We start from the raw sequence: 17,966 nt of genomic DNA, 5'->3' as shown, positions 1-17,966 counted from the left end.
GCAGGTTCTACACTGTCAGTGTGGAGTCTAAAGTGGGGGCTTGAGCTCTCCTGATGCAGGGCTCGAACTCACGAACCGTGAGATCATGACCTGAGCTGAAGTCGGATGCTTGACAGACGGAGCCACCCAGGCACTGCTGAACCCATAGAACTTAACTATAATAACTGACTGGACCCGGAAGTCTGACAGCTACTTTAGAGCTCCTGTATGGAGCTACACTTGCGACACCTCTGCCTGGCCCCGCAAACTCTCTTCCTGTCTCTTCCTCATTCCTTCGCCAGCTGCAGGCCTTGGACTTGCCCGACCCTTTGCCCTTCCACCGCAGTGTTACCTTTGGGTGCTGGTCCCTCTCCAGGGAGGAGGCTCCCCTCCCAACCTCTGCAGACACTCTAATTGAAGGTGGCCAATAATATGCTTCTTCTTGGGGCACCTGAGTGGCTCAATGGGTTAAGCATCTGACTTCGGCTCAGGTCTTGATCTCTCAGTTTGTGAGTTCGAGCCCCACTTCGAACTCTGTGCTGACAAGCTCGGAACCTGGACCCTGTTTCAGATTATGTGTCTCCCTCTCTCTCTGCCCCTCCCCTGCTGGCACTCTACACTCTCTCATTCTCTTTCTCTCCCCAAAATAAAATAAACATTAAAAACAATGTTTCTTATTATTTTTCATTTTGGCCTCCTTTTCACTTTCTTCAAAGTGTTCGTCAATATTTATGATCATTTTATGTGTTAGTTTACTTGTTTCTGGAATGTAACAACTTTGAAGGCAGGGACCTTATCCTCCTGCCTCAGCCATGTTACTGGTCATGAGTGGAAGATGTGAGTTTGTGAACCTCAGGAGGTCCCTAAGTGGAAGTGGCAGGAACACGACATATGGGCCATTGTGCCGGGGGCCAGGCTGGCAAGGACAGGGGCTTCTCTCAATGGTCTCCTGCCCCTGTGGCTGGGTCAGGGGGTGCAAGGAGGGAGAACCTCCGGGAAGAAAAGTTAAGCTCCTTCTGATCCCGGGTGCTCTCTGATTATTTTAGGAATGAGGTCCAAGAGTCATTTCAGGTGTGGTCTTGAGGTTGTGTCTTTTCTGGAAAAAGGTGAGGCTGTCTGTCATAACATAGTTACCGTATTCTAATATTAGATAGGTGGCTTGGAATTTTTCCTGGAAAAATATGGCCTTTTAACAGCAGACATTCAGTAAGCCACAAAGGCATCTTCTCAGTCAGATATGGTTCTGGAGTCGGGAGGCACAGGGGTAAAGGTGACAAGTGACTCAGAGTCCGGAGAGGAGACTTGATGTGTCAACACTTATAACACACAGTGACAGGTGCTGTCACGAAGGAGTTGGTGATCCTTGGAAGGGAGGCAAAGGGGCAGTGTGTGTGTGTGTGTGTGTGTGTGTGTGTGTGTGTGGGAGGCTTTCCAGAAGGGTCAGCCTTAGCTTGCTGCCTCCTTGCTCGCTCCTTAAAAGAGGATTTGGTGACCTCTGCTGGGGGCTGAGACCTCTGGTCTGAGCGGAGCCAATTGGTGCAGGGAGAGGGGAGATTTGTACCGAGCCAAGAAGGCTTTCTTAAGTAAAATATTGGCTTTAGGAGATAAAGCTTGAAGGAGACTTGATGAAAAGTGGAGGGACTTAGACCCATTAGCATCTAGGAAATACTTTCTGGAAAAGGCCAGGGAGTGGAGGGATAGGGATGGGGAGATGATAGCTAAGAGCAGCCCCCTGGGTGGGTAAGTGGAAATGGAGTCCTAGCCAAGTGGCTGAATGGTTGGCGGCGATCTGGACTGAGCAATTCCGCCTCTAGAAATTTATTCTTGGGAACTGATCAGATACACATACAAAGATATCTACTCCTTCATTGATGGTAAACACTAGAACAGCTAAACACAGGCATCGATTAAGTAATTTATAGTATGCCCAGTATACATCATTAAAAACGATGGATTTGGAGGGCCCCTGGGTGGCTCAGTTGGTTGAGTATCTGGCTCTTGGTTTCAGCTCAGGTCATGATTTCACCGTTCATGGGTTTGAGCCCCTCATTGCACTCTGTTGATGGTTCGGAGTCTGCTTGGGGTTCTCTCTCTCCCTCTCTCTCTCACCCTCCCTGCCTCGCTCGCGTGCACACACACACACACACACACACACTCTCTCTCTCTCTCTCTCTCTCTCTCTCTCAAAATTAATAAAATAAACTTCAAAAAATGATAGTGTAGTTTTATTATTTTGATATTGGGATGGAAAGACATTTAAGAGATATTGATAAGTAACAAGACCAGATTACAAAACAACATTAAAAACATGTAAAACACTGGCTGGAAATACAAAATGCTCACAGCAGTGGGGATTAAGAACAGTTGTTTATTTTTTGCTTTACACTTTTATGTGGTTTCCCCCCACAATGAGCAGCCATTAAATTTACAACCAGAAAATCAGTAAAGTTATTTCCATTTTGAAAGGAAAAATCCACAGGGTTTTAAGAGAGATGATTAGGACTGGAATCCCAATTGAGTAAGTAACTGCTAGAAAATGTGCATTACTCATTCATGATTTTCCAAGGAGGTCCTCTCGGTACGTAGGGGTCCTGGATCTTGTGGGTTGACTCAGGGTGGAGAGATGGATTTTTCTTTGGGTTTGCTCCCCAGTACTGACCTAGGGGTGGGGATTGCTCCCCTTTTAATGCTCTATGATAGGCAGAAGAAGAGGAGGCACCTTCCCATGCTTCCCGAGTGATTCTTCACGCTCGCTGCAGGTTAGAATCACTGGGGACCTGGAAATAATATCTATGCCCAGACCCCACTCCTCAGACCAATTGAAGCCTAATATCTGGTGCTGAGGCCCAGGAAACAGGCTCCGGTGATGTTCTTCTGCAACCAGGGTCCATTAGCGATGATGAATGAAGAATAAGAAGCAGCATAAATTTGGACCAGTGTTTTTGAGGCATGCCAGCACCGAGTATTGATTTTTGGAAAACAGATTCATTGGTCAAATACTTCTGTCCCTCCTTCTAGGAAGGTCTTGAAGCACAAGAGCAAAAAAGGGCTCTTGGAAGTTCCAAGGTAAAAACATCTGTTTGATTTATTTCACCTGGTGTTGCTAGTTGTACGTGACCGTGGAAACTTGGTTCTTGGGTGACCCTTCATTTTGGGTTATGGTGGGCTGGCAGTAGCCTGGAGTCTTTCTTGCATGCCACATAATTTGACCACCCTGTGGGCACACTTCTCCACCGTGTCCCTGGAACACTGGTAAGACCAAAGTGGATCTTCGGACATATAGCAGTATGAAGTTGGAACTTTGGGGGTAAACCTATTTCCTCCTGGGGCACTTGACCTGGGGCTATGGAGGGGGGATGTCTGGCTACAGAGTCAGGTGTGCACAGGAAGAAAATTGTTGATTGCCTTAGTTCAAATCACAAAGACGGGCAGGAGCCTGAAAGGGACTAAAATCCAGACTTTCTGCTTCTCATGCAGACCCTCCCCCCTTCCCCCCACCAACTTAAAGGCATTACCTCAGGCATTTTATGATCTTTGAATAAAGGAGTACTGCCAAGATTAATGGGAAGTTCCGGCCTTCTTATCCCATTTTGTGTTCCTATCTCCATCTGCCAAGAAGACACCCAAAGCTCTAAATATCATTTGGTTGTAAGGAATGTTTAGAATTGAAGAGCTGGTTTGACACAATTAAAAGCTTCCAGAAGGCTGTTATGGCGCCAGTTATTTACTTAGCGATAGCAAGCTATTTAAATTTCATTATGGAGTAGAAAATAGGGAGATAAGAACAAAATATGGTCAGGCTGACTGTGACCTCAAAACCCGTGCTCCTTTAGTTCATAAAAGATAGCAGAAGCAGAACATTCTGCTTCAAGGACCGTTTTGTTAAACTGTGCATTCTCTTAAATAAAATTGTTTCTTAATCTCTTTGTGGGCTGCTAATGGGCCGTTTATCGAGACATTCCAAGGCAAAGGGAATCTGGACCAAAGAGGGCTGCTGGGATTGGGAGGGGTCCTTTTTTCCTGCAGGTGGTTGGACAAATGCCTCAGTATCTCCCTGCCTTGAGCAGTTGGGGTTTATGATTGTAAAACCATAAACATCCCCCATCAACTAGGCAAAGAAGCCATGTTTACTTCTTCACTGTATATCTCTTCGATTGTTGAAACTTCCTTCTCCCTCCCTGCCCCCCAGCCCCTTTTCAAGGCTGTTCTCTAGAGTAATTTTAACTATAACATTTCCAATGGCACAACTTTTCATTGGGTTCTTCTTATGGAAGAACTGGAAGGGCTGGAGGGTATGGTGGTAGTGGGGATCTGATTCAAAGGATTGTCAAAATGGCACTTAAATATATATATTTGAGGAGTAATTTACATGCAGTAAGATTCACCCTTTTTAGTATAGAATTTAATGAATTTAACAAATGAAGTTATTATTTCAATTGTTATCTTGAAGTTTCTGTAAGTTGAGAGTCTACACATGACTTATCCGGCTCCTCCCCTTCAAGTCCTCACAATCCAGCAGCCAAGGAGTGGTACAGGACCAAGGGCTCATCTCAGGGTTTGACCAGTGAGGGATTTTCTTTCAAGCTCCTGCAGTTGCTGGCAGGATTCTGGTCCTTACAGGCTGTCACATGGAGAGCCTCTGTTTCTTGCCAGCTATCAGTCAGAGGTCACCCTCAACTCCCTAGCATGGGGCGGGGGGAGAGCCTGCTAGCATGACAAATGTTAGTCTTATGTAACATGTCACAGAAGTGACATCCCATCCCCTTTGCCATATTGTTGGTTCAAAGCAAGTGTGTGTGGGTCCTGCTCACACTCGAAAAGAGAAGATTGCTCAGGGGTGTCAACACCAGGAAGTAAGGACAGTGGGGGCCATTTGACATCATTTGTTCCACGTGGGTATGATTTTCCCTTGGGTTTGTAGCTGGGAGTGCATTTGCTGTGTTTGAGGGAACTCTCCCATTCCTAATGATGCTCTTATAGACCATCTCTTCTGGAATTCTTATAGCTAAGTCAGCTTCCCTTTGTTTAATGTTTGCCTAATATTCCATTCTTTTACCTCAACTCTTGCATATCCTTATGTTTGAAGTATGTCTCATAAATGGCACATATCGGAATTTAAAAAATAAGGTGACTTCAGCATGCAGCCAAGTTTGAGAGCCCTCGTCATGGCTAGATTGGAATTTGAAGGAGAAGGAATATGGAAATAACTTCCAGGGGTCAGTTGGTTCCCCTGTGTTTTTTTGTTTTTCTTTCTTCTGAGAACACCTGCACCAATCTCTATGTCCTAGAGGAGGGGTGCAGGCACTGTTTGCCACAAAGCGATGAGGGGATGGCTGGAGCAGGCAGGAACAGAATCCCATCGATTCTTCTATCTTCTCACAAGCCTGCTGGGCTGGGTCCTGCTCCGGACAAAGCCAACACTCCCGAAACACCAGTCTGAAACAGCCCTAGTAAACTCTGGGAGCTTCTCACAACTTTACTTTGTATTCTCGTGGTGTGGATGGGGCTGGGGGACTGGGGGTGAGGACCCAGCAGTCATGCTGGTTCAGCATCTTGGCCTGTTCAAGACCAGAATTATCGGCCTCCCCTGCCAGCTTGTTGGACGTGCCCGCGCTCAGGCCCCACCCTGGACCTTCAGATTCACAGTCTGTATTTGAACAAGATCCCCAAGTAATTCTCATGCACATTAAAGTTTGGGAAGCACTGCCTTGCATGGCCTAGACACTGAATAAATACATTTAAATAGAATCAGGCACCTTTTTGACCAAGTACCTCTTAGTTTGCTTGGTCATGTTGTACCCGTAAAATGTTGATCTTCGTTCTTTGATTTGAGCTGTTTCTGCCCTAGGCCAGAATTCAACAATGCTGGGTTTGCTTATCATGCAGACAGATTTTTAAAACAGAATTCTTTAGTTTAAGAAAAGCAGTGCTCTGGTAGCACCATCTACCTCTGGGTTTTAAAAGCACTCACTGTTGCTGTAATTTTATATTTACTGGTGTGAGAGGCTGATTGATGTCTGGCTCCCGCGTAAACACTAGGAAGGTGTCAGACTTCATTAGCCATCATCTCCCCAATGCCCAGCGCGATGGATGGCATACAGCAGGTGCTTAATAAATATCAAATCAGAGAAATGACCGCTTGTAGAGATCTCTTTAATTGATGCTTGACTATTGAGTACAATTGTGATATTGATGATTATACTTGCAAAGAATTCTTTTGTTAAAAAATATACATACGGTTTTAGGAATATGTTTTTCCATTATTGCTATTTCTTGTCATTAATATTAAATCCAGCTACTTGAATTTTTAAAGTCTTATGTTTATTAAAAAAACTTGAATGCACACCAGCATTTAAATAAATGCTAAATTTCAGTATTTGCCGATTTTTTAATTCAGTGTCTATATTGTTTTTCGTAAGACAAAACAAAAAATATTGCCTTCAAGGGATTTCACATCTCCTGCATATTCTTAGAAAAAAACAAACACATTTCTTTTATGATATAAAAAAGCAGGTGGGGGCAAGGGTCATGGCAAATGCCGAGAATGAATCCTATTTGGACTATTTCTATTACAACGTTTCTCTCCTTTCCTACTCCACTGTAGGCCCAGGACAGCAGCCCAACCAATTAATATGAAGTTTATTCTTCCCCCTTCTTTGTTCTCTAGGCCAGATTTTAATTTTTTTAATTAAATTAAATTAAATTAAATTAATTATTTTTTTGAGAGAGAAAGAGCGGAAGTGGAGTAGGGGGTCAAAGAGAGAGAGAGAGAGAGAGACAGAGAGAGAGACAGAGTCCCAAGCAGGCCCCATGTCCAGCATGGAGCCTGACGCTGGGCTTGATCTCATGACTGTGAGATCATGACCTGAACCAACATCAAGAGTGGATGCTGAACCCTCTGAGCCACTCGGGAACCCCTCTGCCAGGTTTTTAAAGAGGTGCTGATCATGAAAGAGTTTTGCTTCTTCTCAGACCAAGAGAAATGAGAGTGAAGTGTCATCTGACAAAAAATCCAGCCTTTTATTATGTAAGGCCTATAAACACGCATTTAAATAAACAGTTTATTTTATTTGAATGTTACATTAAAAAAAATTTTTTTAATGTTTTATTTATTTTTGATACAGAGAGAGACAGAGCATGAGAGGGGGAGGGGCAGAGAGAGAAGGAGACACAGAACCGGAAGCAGGCTCCAGGCTCTGAGCTAGCTGTCAGCACAGAGCCTGACACGGGGCTCGAACCCACGAACGTGAGATCTGACCTGAGCCGAAGCCGGAGGCTTAACCGACTGAGCCACCCAGGCGCCCCTGAATCTTATATTTTATTGGTAATGACAGAGCATAGGTTCCATTATACTGGATACTGACGTCTTTTATTGTTACAGTTCCCCAAAGCTAGGTTGTTCCCCCCAAATATAATCCAATTTATAGAACTCTAAATGGGGTTCCCCATGTGTTTTCTTGTGTATCTTCTTTTTTTCTCCTTTCCGCAAACCTGATTCCACACACATAATCACTACATGGGCAGCAGCATTAGACAATGAAAAAGATTAGATTTTTAAAAGGTCTTGCCAGCTTTTCTCTGGAAAACTTGAAATGAAGTATTTTGCTTTAAACTTGGCAAAGCTAAAAACCAAAGTGATGTCTGTGATCGGGGAAAGTCTGACTAATAATCGAATACTGTTACAGGTGCAGTAGCATAACACATGCTTTTTCCTTATCAAAGGTGATGAAAGATATGCGGAAGGCCAAAATCAAGCAACGTAATGAGACCACCATGGAAATGATTTTGTTTTGAGCATTGCTGAGTTTTAAAGCAACGTAATTTATTTCAAGTTTTCCATTAGACATTGAATTGTAAATTGTGGAGAGTCTTTTGAAAACGCTTAATTTTTAATTCCTAAAACGAGCATTCATCTAACAGATGTGGGGGGGGGGGGAGCGCTGCCCTTTCATTTATTCTAATTAGCCTCTACTTTCAAAATCGGTTGCAAATTCTTCATTTCATTAATGAAATATCAAAAAAAAGAAGAAAGAAATTATCGAGTTCTAGATGAAAGCATTTATTTATTTTCTTTCTAGAGAATAATTAAACACAATAAAAACCTCATTGAATCTCATTTCTACGCACCATTAAGGGATTTCTGGGCCAAACAATGACCTTTTGCGGAAAAGTCTGTAAAAATGACTAGTGTGGAAAAAATGATCATTTGTTCAGGGAGGACCTTACACACTCTGACCTCCCCAACTCTCTCTCTGCTCACTGTTTTCTTCGCAGAGTTGGGAAAAGAACCAGATTTAAAAAACCTCCTGATTTGACCAGCAGAGGTCACCCTTTCTCCTTTCTCGTTCCCGATGACGGGTTTCTCTGCCGGGATTCCTCAGTCCGAGGAAATTCGGGAGATTTCGCTGCAAGCATAGCCAGAGGGCTGGTGGAAAGAGTGTCACACTGGCTGCACCTTCTTACGTAAGCACTGCTTGAGACATATTATCTACTTGGATTCCTAAATAGGTAACTTGCATACATACAGGAAGACCCTTTAGGTTACGTATAATAATCCTATTCTTTAGTTCATCTACTTCATCAGGTATGGTTCAATGTTTACTGGTGTTAGCTCAAGTTCTCTGACTCATGGCCTGAAGAGTAGGGTCTCCCTAACCCCCTGGAGGTGATTGCCATGAGTCCTCAGAGAACATCCCCTGGTGAGTTTCTGGAGGGGAAAGAGGAAGAATTAACTTGGGTGAGGACTGACCACGCATGGAGCCCAGCACCAGGTACGAGAAGGTAAGCTAGAGAGGAAGAGACCTCAGTCTTAGCTTTTGCCTGTGGTTTTGTTTTGGAGACAAAAGCATATGTTTGTAGTTCATTGGAAGGCTAACACTGAACTGCAGAATGATATTCTTGATGGATAACTTGTGAGTGTCCAGAGAATGGGTCAGTCCATAACTATTATCTACAGAAGAAGGTCAGAGGTAGTTGTGTGATAGAATTGCTTGACCCCGTTGCCTGGTACTGGGGGAGACGGGGGTGGGGTGGGGTGGGGTGGGGAGAGGTACATGAGTCTGGCCAAATCCAAAAATGGAAATTCCTTTTCTTTTCCTCCCTTTAGAGGGGAAATAATAGGCATTTTCCTGGGGTCCCTGGGAAAACTGGCCTTATTGGTTTTACAGTGTTGGTGAAGATCTTTTCTAAGTTCCCTCCCTGTTTCCTTTTTTTTCTTTCTTTTTTTCCTGTAAATAAAAGTTTTAGTTGGCATTTTAGAAGTTTAAAAATAAGGTGGGTTTTGGGGATTCTCTGTGGCTGCTGCTCTTCCCTTGAGCTCGAGGTAGCACACCGGCAATGCACAGGGGATAAGGCAGTGCCTTCGTAACAGAACTGCTCTGTCCCGTCTGGGAAGGAGGACAGCTGCATGACCATGACCATGACAGTGGACCTCCATTAATGCATGTGAGGTGACACATCCCAGAGAGGAAAATCTGCCTGTGTTCTTGACATCACCCCTTCGGCTCACTGGGCTCCTGGTCCTCGCGGCTGGTTCTGCACAGGGTCACCTGCTGTCTGTTCTGCGTGCCTTGTGGACTTATACTAGAGGCAGCCAGCGCTGTGGATCAAAAAGGCAGGGATTTTGCAAACTGATTTTTCAACCTCCAATGGCTTGCAATCAGCCTTGGTGGGAATATTTACAACACAGAAATCGGCAAACACTACAAGTCAAGCCTGCCCCCTGCTGGTGTACCCGTATGCCACAGCTTACGTGCCTTTCTGTGTACCGACTGAAACCTACTCACATCATTTTTTTAAACAGCGACACCCGCAAATATTTACCAGAAGAAAAAGGGAAAAACTGCCCGACTTCCTTCTGCTCCTTCTTCAAAAGCTTTGAGACAAATTTTTTTTTTTTTTTTATCAAGTACAGGTTTCTGGTCTTAATTTTAACCAGAGTCTGTTCAAAAGACAGGCAAGTCGTCCCAGCTTTCAAGCACAGTCGGATTTCTTTCTTGAAGCCCACGCTAGCCCGATTTCCTTTTAACACCCCCCACTTTCCTCTTTCCGTCTCCTCTGGCTTCCTAAGGGTAACTGTCCCCTGACATTGTCCCCACCCCAAGGCATCAGGCTCTTCGCTGCTCCTTTTTGGCTCCCGAAGTCATGCTAGGTCTGCAGACCCACCTGGGCTGTCTGCTCTCTTCGGTTTGCTTGTGAGGAGCAATGGCTGTTTCTGATTTCCCCACATCCATTTCTTGACAGGTCAGATTTGGACTCCATGGCATCACGCCTGGACTCCTGGCATTGCTGAGGCAACGGTCCAGAGGGAGAGGAGAGTCGTGCACTCGCTGGCTTCCTCCTCCAGACAATAAGCGCTGTTCCCACCCACTCTGGGGAATACACATAGTCCTAGAGGCTGCATGTTAGAAAAAGGCATGTGGATTCTAGAACCCACAGGCTAGAGGTATTGTGAGGAGGGGGCCCCACCCAACTGGAGATGTTGTCATATTTACTGCCATAAACCCAATGCCTGGAAGAGTAATTAATCCCCATTTGTTAATGGACCTATTTTATCTCCCTCCCTCAGGCAGAAAACATTAGTCAGTTCAGGCTGCCATAAGGAGGGGGCCACAGAATGGGTGGCTTCTACAATAGACATGTATTTTCACACAGTTGTGGAGGCCAGAAGTCCAAGATCAAGGTTTGGAAAATCTGATATCTAGTGAGACCTCTCCGCCTGGCTTATAGATGGCCACCCTCTCGCTCTTCCTCCTCTTCTTCATTTTTTAAGTGTTTATTTATTTATTTTGAGAGGGAGAGATAGAGAGCAAGCAGGGGAGGGGCAGAGATAGAGGGAGACAGAGAACCCCAAGTATGCTCCACACTGTCTGTGCGGACCCCAATGCAGGACTTGAACTCAAGAACTGTTGAGATCATGACCTAAGCCAAAACCACGAGTTGGATGCTTAACCAGTTGAGGCCCCCAGGCACCCCTTCTTCCTCTTCTTATAAGGACTTTGTAAGATTAGGGCCCCACCTTATGAGCTCATTTAAACTTAATTACCTTCTTACAGGCTCTTTCTCCAAATACAGTCATATTGGTGAGCTGGGGCTTCAACATATGAACTTAGGCGGAGACAGAATTCCCTCCATAACAAATGGGAACTGGTAATGTTTCAAAAGTATTTAAAGAAAAAAAGGAAAAGCCACCACAATCTCCTTTAACTCACTCTTTCAGATTCAACAACTCTCTCTTCAGGGAAGTCGCCCACATGGCTGAAATCCTGCTCCACGCAGGGTGAAACCATTGTTTCTTCTGGCTTTCATGGGGAGGGCAGAGAGTGAATCTTAATTCGCCATATCTGTGGTTTCCATCTGTGTATCTACACTTATCCCTCAAAATTTATCCACTCAAAATTAATTTTTATTCATTCCAATTTAAATAGTAAACACATGCAGTAATCTAAGAAGAGGGACACGGAGCCAAGTCAAACAGGGATGGGGCTTTGTGACTCTCCAAAGTGAGAACTTTAATTCCTTAAAAACCCTAACAACACAGTGGATTTGAAAATCACTATTACATTATCCCCTACCCTCCTCTTCAACTTCTGTTGTCGAGGACGGAAGTCACGGTGGAAGCCAGACAGCCTGCCTCTTTACTCCTCATTCCTATTTAGTTTTTCCTTCATAAATTTGGGGTTCATGCCTCTCTCTTTGTGGGGCAAGTTCTTCTTCTGTTGATCAGATGTTTTGGGGGGACTGGAGAGTGGCAATGGGAGCTGGTGAATGGGAGCTGGTGAGAGGGTAGAATTGGGAAAAAGAAGTCCAAGGCTGAGCACATGCTCCTTTTCTGTGCACATTTGCATTTAACAGGAAACTTCTGGAAGCAAGATGCTTGAATGCAAAGAAACTGAGTGCCTATTATGAGGGTTTCAGGCAGGTCTGTGAGAGATATTTTGTGGCGGTGGTGGGGACTTTCTTCAAATCACACCATCTAGACAAGCATCTGCCTCTCCCCTTCTCTCTAAAGTAGCCTGGAGAGTTGCCGCTGAGGAGGGGACAGGGCCGAGACTCAGCCAAGGAGACATGGTGGGGGATCCTGTGTTCGTGACTGTGCACTACCTCACCGCTGAATGGGTTATTAGCTGGATTTAGGGTTACTCTGCCCACGTGTGGTCCCAGGTGCAACAGGCTTGAAAAGGAGCTGGTCCTGGGCCACATCAGGGGTGGGTCTGGTGGTTGGCAATCCCAGGGTGTAACCTCCTTCCCCGGGTAGAATCTTGACTCTCGGGACTGAAGAGCTGGGAGGCACCTCAGAAGCTCAGCGAGCATGAGCCTTTCATTTCACAGATGAAGTCATTGAGGCCCCAGAGGGCTCCACCCTCTTTCTGGGCTTGTCAAAGGCACTTAAGAAATACATGTTGACTTGACATGACCCACTGTGAAATCGGCATAACAAAACTCCCCGCATGGCAGCTGGATTAAGCTGCCAGCAGCTGGGAATGATTCTCCCTCTGTTGGTTAAGCCTCAATAGCAGGGGAGTAGCAGCGGGGCATTGTGGGAAGTCTCAAGGCACAACCCACACAGAGGTCCAAAGCCTCCCTTCACAGATGAGAAACTTGAGTTTCTCATTGACCCCGACTTCCCCTCGGGTTACAGATGAAGAAACTGAGGCCCAGAGAGGGGAACTGATTTGGCTGGTGAGTTGCAGGCAGAACTGGACTCTGAACCCGTTAGGCTTCCAGATTGATGTTTTCCCGGGACATCTCCTCTGCTAGGGAGCCTCCTTGGCAGCATGTCGCCAATCTGGGATTGGCTGTATTGTTTGGATTCAAAGAATATGGGGGAATGTGACCAAAGGGAGGCTGGGGAGTAGGGAGGTGAGTAGTGAGAGGCAATGAGCTACGCGTGGGGAAGCGAGTCTGGCTTTCCGGCATCCGCCATTTTGTGACTCAAGATGGAGCACAAATTATTGTCCCACCAGTGAAATAGAACCATATAAATTAAACCTGCAATGAACTGTCTGCTGAACGTGTGAACAAGGCTGATAAATCCCTGGGAGCTTAGGAAACATCTGCTCCTTACCTCGAAGGCAGAAACTTGACCATAAAGCAGAAAAAAGCCAGAACTGGAATCTTTTACTTTCTGAAGGGATAAAGATGGGGCCCAACTATCAGATAAACTCCATAACTGAGGGGGATTTTGTGAACCATAGGCTAGCTTCTCCCCTTCTTCTTTCTTAGTCTGGAAGTTTCCTGCTTCTACCATGTTTATTTCAGTTCTTCAGTGACCTTGGACTATTGTTATGCAGTCAGGAAAGGGACTCTAGACCTGGTCAGGGTCCTTTCTGCTGAGCCTCAGTGGTGAGTGGGTGTGTTTGAGTCTGGGGAAGGGATGAGAAAAAAGTTTTGGGGGGACAAGAATTAGAAGTAGAGGCGGTTCACCAGGCCATTGTCAGAACCCCTGGCCAGAGGTCTGGGGCCTGAGGGTTGGTGTGGGGGCCTGGTGATGGGATAGGGGCAAAGAACAACCAAGAGTGGCGGTCAAGAATCCAGATGATCAGAAGTGGATTGTTCAGTTTTGAAAATTTTTATTTATTTGGCAGAGAGAGAGAGAGAGAGAGAGAGAGCGAGCGAGCGAGAGAGCAGGGGAGAGGGGCAGAGGAAGACAGAGAGAAAATCCTAAGCAGGCTCTACACTCAGTGTAGAGCCCAACGCAGGGCTTGATCCACTGACCCTAGCATCATGACTTGAGATGAAACCAGGAGTCAGTTGCTCAATCAGCTGAGCCACCCAGATGCCCCCAGGATTGGATTATTAATCTAATAGCAGGAATCTTGGAATCAGAGGAGCATGAGGAAGCACTATCATGTGAGATGCTGATTTCTAGCAAGGTCTTAAAAACAAGGATGGCAAATAGGTGACATCTTGCTTGCTGATCCTATATAAATAGTGAAGGCCATGTGAAGTGTGGTATTTAGGAAAGTCAGATCCCTGGCAAGTCAGGTCCCTGGCAGGACACATAGATCCCTGCTGTGTCCATTGATGTGTCTGCTATAAATAGGTCAAAGAAGGACTGTCTGGTGCCACATAGTTCCCATTCCTACTTTGATACCTTTCCTAATATTCTTTATTCCATTCACTTCTGGTTTGCAGCTTATATCTATGCATTCCGTTCACCCATAGTCTTTCAGGATTCTGAGCAGGTGCCATGCTGCTGGTCTAAGTCAAGGAACTGCCTTAGAGATGAGAAATATCTCTTCATTTACCCCTGGAATGATGTCTAAGACTTGTTCTCTTTATATACTATTAGTGTTAATAGCAAAGGGTATTGTGTGTATAAAACCCTTCAGGTATAAAATAATAGGTGTTTTTGAGGCCTAGAGGCTGTGCCTGGGTGTAGACCACCATCTTTGCCATGTGGCCATGGGTCCTATCTCTTATGTTCTTATGTTCTCTCAGAGGAGCATGAACAGCCTGGAAATCTAGTGGATTGTGATTAGTAAGGAAGCAACATGGTTCATGCTATGCTCTTAGCTCTACCTCAGAATAAACTTGTACTTTTCCAAAATGATAAGGAGTGGGTATGTAATAAGTAGTTGGTAAGTGAAATGTGTGGGCAAGAATGACCCATTCCCTGCCCTCAGGAGCTTCTACTCTAGGGTATATATGTGACAGTGGAGTGAGAAAGGATGTGTAGTGAGAAGGATTTAGTAATAAACTGAGACGGCTGGTGAGAAGGGCCAATATAGTGGGCTACTTAGGGCTTTTGGTCATAGTCATATGGACACAATTGTGCTTGGGGTGGGGGTGCGACCAGGGAGAGAAAAATTCATATTTCTTCACCTTTATTTCATCTGCACACATGAGATTGATCAGAGGTGCAACTTTGAACTTTTTGATATTTCTCCAGGGGCGGGTGTCAAAATCCACTCATCTAGGAAACTGTGTGTAGAGGTAAGCACCTGGGATTGGACCTGGATATTTCTCTCACTGCTTCTTTGCGTGACTTTGGGCAAATTACTTGATCTCTTTGAGCTCCAGTTTCTTCTTCTTTTTTAAATCTCTGAGGTGAAGTAAAATATCTGCCTTGCCATCTAGTAAGACTAAAAAAGCATGAATATATGAGAAAGTGATTTATAAATTGTAAAGCCTGATAAAAATGCAAGGGTTTATTACTTTGTCATTAAGCATGAATAACTGTTAAGTACAAAAGTCATACCTATTGCATTGAAATATGAAAAATGGGGTCTCTCTTGAATGGAATGTTAACTCCATATTTTATTTGACCAATCTAGGATCCATGGTGATGTTCTCTTCTTCCACTATTTGATGATGCTGAACTCCTAATCAGTAGTGAAAACCTCTGAACTGTTTTAGCAAAGGTGGAGAACTTTTCCCCTCATCCTCCATGTGCTGGTTGATCTATGGAGAGAAGGGGCTTGCATTTTTAAAATCTTTATTTATTTAGGAGGGGGGGAGGGAGGGAGAGAGAGAGAGAGAGAGAGGGAGAGAGAGAGAATCCTAAGTAGGCTTTCCACTGTCAATGCAGAGGTTGGCAAGGGGCTTGATCTCATAAACCATGAGATCATGACCTGAGCTGAAATCAAGAGTTGGATGCTTAACCTACTGAACCACCCAGGTGCCCCATTTTAAGATGGATGACCAAGTATAGGGTGCCATCTTGGATTGTAAACTGGAGTAGAGATAGCCAGCTCACAGAAGCCGTTCTCTCTTGGTTGGTTCTTGTTAACCCCCTGAGCCAGCTGGACAAGGAATGACAAGCACCAAGCTTGGTCGTTTGGAGCTTGCTTTAATCCAGCATGTGACTCCTCTCCTTGGGGGTTGCCAAGATGCAGTTCTTATTGTGAGCAGACATTAGGGAGTTTCACTGCAAATTCTATTTAGCTAATTTGGGCAGAAGAGGGTCTTGTCCCATTTGAGTCGAAGGCTCTGCAATTTGGAGCAAGTGCACTTTGAGCTCAGATCACATGCTGTGCTGGCGACTTGTTTTAACTTTTAATTCTTATCGTTAGGAGGAAAAAAAAAGATTTTAAATGTCATTTGCTGTAATGATTAGCTCCAGTGAGGGATTCTAGCTATGGTTATTTGCTTCAAAGCTTTAATTGGCTGAAGCCTGTATATTTGATCATTAACAAAATGGTCTTTTTTTTTTATCACGTTAATAATTTTGTTTAATAGAAATGCAGCTTTGATTTCTTCATGGGCTACGATGCTATTTTTCTGGCACTGAGAAGTGTTGGTTTAAGATTTTGCCACATACAAGACATGACAGAATTCCATCTTGGAAGTCTCCAAGCTTGGGCCTTCTCAAAAAGATAGGGCTGGAAGGAATATTCTTGGCCCAGCTGCAGGAAGCAGTTTGTTTAGATCAGTCCAAAACAAAGAGGTTGGCTTATGTGGAAACTTTATACCTGTCCCACATGTTTTAGACACTTCTGAGCAAACAAACTGCTCCATATTTGCAATTACAAGGTCAAAAAGTCGCATGTTGGCCCCAGTGCCAATTTAGCTGAGTCCTCAAACAGCACTGATGCTGTTAAGTAAGAGTATGCTGTGGCCACTTAACCAATCTCCACACCTGGAAAAAATAAAAAATACAAGCAAGAAAGCAAAGCGAATTTGAAACGTGGGCTATAGTGACAGTGTTCAGATTCTAGGTTCCTGAGCGAACTCTATATTCCAGGCTTGGAAGGATATTTGAAAAGCATGCATCATTATGGGTAGAATCTTCTTAATCCATATCTCAGGGGCAAGATTAACACTGTGCAAATCCCTGTGTGGACCTGGATTCCTGGAACTATATTCTCATGAAAACTGTCCCATGACCATGTCATCTTTTTCTTCCTTGTCTGTCTTAAACCAGATGGTTCATCTCCTGAAATTCAATATGCTCCCCCTATTTTTTTCCAGATATGTCAGTGCACAAAAGAGGCTCATGAAAGGAAACAGCTGCACTGATACCAGCAGGAGCTGCTGCAGCTACAGATTTGAGGCGTGCACCTGCATGGGGTTGGGTGACAAGGATTTGTTAGGGAAGAGAGTATCATGGAATATCAGGACTCTAAAGCCAGAGGGATGGATGGCTCCAGGGTGGCAAATTGGATACCCCACTGCTCACCTGGAGGTCATGGGATCACACCTGACTTGAATTAGTCAAAAGGATTCCAGGATGAGGGTTAGTTGGTCGTTTATGAATGAAATGATTAGCTGGCTGTAACAGTTCCTAATAAACAGATTGTCCATATCAATGACATCTATTCAATGAGCCACAAACAAGTGGCATCTCAGTAGCCCTCATGTGGGAGGGGGAAGGACTGATGAGGCCTGGAAGAATCCTGTGCAATCAGGACTGAATGCAATCACCAAGAGAGTAGGACATTTAGAAAAGAGTCCCTGGTGCCCAGCCCTGTGCCCTCCAGGATGAGAAAGTGGTCAAGATTAGGAGGAGCACTTGAGGGAGAGTGAGAAGGAATGCCTATGAGATAGGAGGAAAACTAGAAGAGAGTTGTGGCCTGAAAACCAAGTGAGCAACGTGTTCCAAATAGGAGGAAGGGAGCAGCATGTCCAGTGATATGTAGGAGGGGTGCTGGACGTTGATGGTTGGATTTAGCTGCATAGATGTCACTGGTGACTTTGACAAGGGCAATTTGATGGGGGTGATGGGGGTCACTATCTGACTGGAGGGGGTATAAAAGAGAACGAGAGGAGAGGATTTGGCAAAGGAGATCCGACAAATATTACAAGAAGTTTTATTATATAAGGAGCAGAGAAAGGGGTTGGTGTTTAAAGGTAGAGTGAAGGAAGGTTTTAAAAATTAAAAAAAAATTTTAACCTTTATTTTTGAGAGAGAGAGAGAGAGAGAGAGAGAGAGCAAGCGAGCATGTGGCAGGGAGAGAGCGAGACAGAATCTGAAGCAGGCTCCAGGCTCTGAGCTGTCAGCACAGAGCTGGATGCAAGGCTTGAACCCATGAGCTATGAGATCA

The 17,966-nt window shown here is 44.7% G+C and overlaps 1 long non-coding RNA gene across 1 annotated transcript; it reads right to left on the bottom strand.

The window, feature by feature from the left end:
• Window positions 1-8,022: 8,022 nt before the first annotated feature.
• LOC115286365 lies at window positions 8,023-10,340 on the bottom strand. The gene is made up of 2 exons (XR_003906028.1): window positions 10,144-10,340; window positions 8,023-9,577 (listed from the first exon to the last, which is right to left on the bottom strand). It is a non-coding gene; the product is annotated as an uncharacterized LOC115286365 (long non-coding RNA).
• Window positions 10,341-17,966: the final 7,626 nt, after the last annotated feature.

The sequence above is a fragment of the Suricata suricatta genome, chromosome 3 (genome assembly GCF_006229205.1).
Source record: "Suricata suricatta isolate VVHF042 chromosome 3, meerkat_22Aug2017_6uvM2_HiC, whole genome shotgun sequence".
NCBI lineage: Eukaryota > Metazoa > Chordata > Mammalia > Carnivora > Herpestidae > Suricata > Suricata suricatta.
Note: the sequence above shows the minus strand (reverse complement) of the source record. Positions and strands in the feature narration are given on the sequence as shown.